Source organism: Lactuca serriola, chromosome 4, assembly GCF_051521515.1.
Source record: "Lactuca serriola cultivar US96UC23 chromosome 4, Lser_US96UC23_V15, whole genome shotgun sequence".
Taxonomy (NCBI): Eukaryota; Viridiplantae; Streptophyta; class Magnoliopsida; order Asterales; family Asteraceae; genus Lactuca; species Lactuca serriola.
Genome location: NC_136411.1, coordinates 239,403,455 through 239,407,623, shown reverse-complemented (window position 1 = coordinate 239,407,623; position 4,169 = coordinate 239,403,455). Strand labels below are relative to the sequence as shown.

The 4,169-nt window shown below is 30.9% G+C and overlaps 1 long non-coding RNA gene across 3 annotated transcripts; it reads left to right on the top strand.

Moving 5' to 3' along the window:
• The first annotated feature begins 397 nt into the window (after nt 1-397).
• On the top strand, nt 398-3,592 carry LOC145096869 (uncharacterized). 3 transcript variants are annotated; one of them, XR_013704139.1, is made up of 3 exons: nt 398-885; nt 1,010-1,262; nt 3,278-3,592. It is a non-coding gene; the product is annotated as an uncharacterized LOC145096869 (long non-coding RNA). The 3 variants fall into 3 exon arrangements; XR_013704140.1 differs by lacking the exon at nt 3,278-3,592 and adding an exon at nt 1,954-3,234; XR_013704138.1 differs by lacking the exon at nt 3,278-3,592 and having other exon boundaries at nt 1,010-1,458.
• The last annotated feature ends 577 nt before the right edge of the window (nt 3,593-4,169 follow it).

Here is a 4,169-nt window from a genome sequence, read left to right as displayed (position 1 = left end):
GTTTTAAAAAATTAATTAACAATAAAAACAACTATAAATAACATGAAATCATATATTATATTTATTTTTATTCATGTGTAACTCGCGGGTAGAAGTCATTCAAACGATTGAGATTATGAAGTTATAATATATATATATATATATATATATATATATATATATATATATATATATATATATTATCATATAGTTCAAAATAATCAATATATTATATCAATTTAGTATATACAAATTATTATATCAAATTTAACAACAACGTTATATTTATATTTAAAAAAATCATATATTTATAAAGACTTCAACTATATAGGTATTTCTGCGCAACGCGCAGGCATTCGCCTAGTTAAAATATAAAAGGCAAATCCGTGCATCTTGCCTCTTTCTCTGCTGTCTACGTGCCTCTCCACCGCCAGTGTATCTAATAAAAATGAGATTAGCGTCAGTTCACCGTTTCATTCCATTGAACCCTCTACGGTTCTTTTTTCTTCTATGGCCCTTTTAACGCTATTCATACCCTTCTTCTTTCTGCTTCCACCGCTCCTCCTTCCACCTCCTGCTTCCACCGTCTTGATCCAAATGTGCCGATCCACCGCTTCAATACTTACAAAGCTTTCTCACACCGTCTATATGCCATCAAATTAAATCTCTGTTTCGTTTTCCAGAAATTCCGATAGTGTACCCACCTGCAGTCGATTCCATTTGATATCGACACCGGTGGGAGAAGAAGACGTTGGAACAGGGCTGACACACCCGATCGCATAGGAAAGCCCTAAAATCGATTTTCAGTGGTTGCGCAAAACGTATAGTGGGAAAGACGAAAGAAACCTCAAACCCATGATCGAAGTTCGGAAAAAAGGAACCACATCGCTAAAAATGAAAATTAAGGTTTGTGTTTCATCTTTCTGTATCTGATTTAGCACACAGTTGCTTTCTTTTTCTACCTACTTCGCAATCCACCTGACTTCTTTTCTTTCTTTCTGAAAAAACCGGAACTTGCTCTTCTTATCAGATTCGCTCACCACATGTTCGATGAAATGCCTTTGATCGGTTATGCAGCAATATGTGTTTCAATGAAGGAAACCTGTCGAAAGATTGGTTTACTATTTTTCTGAAGCAATTCGATTGAAAATAAGCAGCGAATTGGGAAGCATCGCACGTAATGGACTTGAAAGTATCCGGTTTGATCTTCAAAAAGCCTTGATGAACGTAGACACATGCATCTTTGCGTTTCACCAGAAAGTTCCTTTATCGCAAGTTTGCCAGTTGAGTTCGTTTCATTCAATAATAAGTAGAATTAGCACACATTAACTATGTTTAACATAATACACATAGTCAACTACAAAATTTCTCATTCCATCTTTATATTTTTTGCTTGAGAACATATTATTCAACAGATTATACACTACAAAAGTTGGATGATAAACCTATAGATTTTGATCAAGTACAATTTTTTTGTTACACTTTTTTTGCAACTTCCATCAACTGTCTTATTCTTTTTAACTTAAAGATTGACAATAATAATTTTCTTTATTTGAATTCATCTTTTCAGTCATGGCACATTACTTTCGAAAATCTACTCCTATGGGCTGATTTTTAGAAGTACCATGTTTATGTAAAGGGTATTAGAACTATAAAACATATACTTTATATATTAACGGTTTAGTAAATATATAAAATGATTTTATCCATTCAATTTCTTACTTTAGTGAGTTCTTAATGTATTTTTCTCAACTAACATTTATACATTATATAAAGATCAATGCAATGTATAAATTATTCAAAATCTACCATTTTACCTTCTATCAATGTTATCTAATCCAAAAAAATCAAGTTTTAGAGGCACGAAACTAATCAAATGAGATTCAAGAAACAAAAAACTGAACCACTCAACATCACCTTCAATAACTTTTAAACTATCCTATGCTAACATACAATTATGATCATTCATTACAGATGTGAGATGTGTTTGGCGATTGGTGGTTGGTTAATTTAAATAGGGATATATACAGTAAAGTCCCAATATTTTCATCGATTTGACAAGAAAGTCCTAAATTTTATTTTTTTGACAGTAAAGTCCAAATTATCGGCAGTTTTTGACACGTTTACCATTTTTTCCCGGTTAGCCGGTAATTAGGATTTTTTTGCCAAAAAAAATAAAGTTTATGATTTTCTTGTCAAATCGTCAATTAGGACTTTACTGTCAAAAAAATAAAGTTTAGGACTTTTTTGTCAAATCGTTGAAAATATTGGGACTTTAGTGTATATATAATTCTTTTGGTTAGAAATTTAATGGTATGATACTCTTTAAGCATAAGAGTTATTGAAACCTTCTCTAATCAGCTAGATCCTATTGAAATCATTTACGTTTGCTTCTTGTTAAATCGTTTTTTTAATCTCAACGAACCGACATTGAAAAAAATTGAGATAATCAAGAAAGAAAGAAAGAACCAGGGTTGTGTTGGCTTTTTGCAGTCTCAAAAATGGAGAAATTAGAAACCTAAAAAAACGAAATTGCCCTAGCTTTATACAAACACAAACAACACATGCCTAGTCAAAAGGGTGTGAATGTGGAGAAGGGAAAGAAGGGCAATTTCGTTTTTTTCGGTTTCTTATTTCTCCATTTTTGAGACTGCAAAAAGCCAACACAACCTTGGTTCTTTCTTTCTTGATTATCTCAATTTTTTTCAATGTCGGTTTGTTGAGATTAAAAAAATGATTTAACAAGAAGCAAACGTAAAGAGTTTGAATAGGATCTAGCTGATTAGAGAAGGTTTCAATAACTCTTATGCTTAAAGAGTATCATACCATTAAATTTCTAACCAAAAGAATTATATATACACTAAAGTCCCAATATTTTCAACGATTTGACAAAAAAGTCTTAAACTTTATTTTTTTGACAGTAAAGTCCTAATTGACGATTTGACATGAAAGTCCTAAACTTTATTTTGTTGACAAAAAAGTCCTAATTACCGGCTAACCGGGGGAAAAGGGTAAAAGTGTCAAAAACTGCCGGTAATTTGGACTTTACTGTCAAAAAAATAAAGTTTAAGATTTTCTTGTCAAATCGATGCAAATATTAGGACTTTACTGTATATATCCCATTATGACCACAGTTTAATATTCAGAATGTAACTCACTATGCCACTTTTCAATTCTAAAGTAGAGCAAACTATTAGAGAAGAGCTTTTTAACCTTTCATAAACTGAAAAAATAATGTAATTTTTTAGTTTTAAATTGAATTGCTAATTTTTTTTTAAAATTTTGTTGATTTATACAGCTTAACTGTATTTCCATGTTGGATTTGCTGCACGATTTGAGATATGTGCTAGGAAGAGAAAGGCATCATAGTTGGGTATCGAAGATATCCCGACATCGTTGCTTTCCCATTTTTTATGGTTCGACAAGTATCAAAATAACACAAACTTCTTGAATATCACAATTGGAAGATATAACTCATTTTATGTGTTTGACTACATAACACTCAATCATATTATTAAGCATTCGACACAGCATCTTTATTGTAAATTTATGGTAAACTTATACTTAATGCTCTATTTAAGATTTTATAAAACTCTTTCACCGCTATATGTCATATTATAATCTCATATCTCTTTTGTTTATAACAACCATGCATTCGGACATCCGGTGCATCATCTAGCTTCTAGTTGTACTAAAGACAACATTTTTTTTCTTCCTACTCTGAAGCTATAACAAATTAACATTGAAATTCTCACTTGTTTTCATCGATATATGAGTTATTAGCTCATAGTCTCCTTTAATTTGACATATAGCACCAATTCCCCGAAAACATCCAAATTACATAAACTTTGTATGTCGACCCCAATCAACAAAATTTCCAAAAAGAATTTAAATTTTAAACTTGTTGCAATCAGGTTATTAAATCTCTCCAAGTCAGAAATTACATCATGTAACTTGATTTAGCCGTACCCTAATCCACTAATAAAGAAATTGGGATTTGGCTTATCTCAAAACGACTTAGAGCACCTCCAACCATTACATTAAAAAAACACTAAATTAGTATATTTTTAACACCAAATATTTTTTCAACTCCAACCCAACACTAAAAATTTATACCAAAATATTTATAAATATTATAATATAATATATAATGAGTCATTGTTGAAATCATAAAAGTCATAAAAACTTAC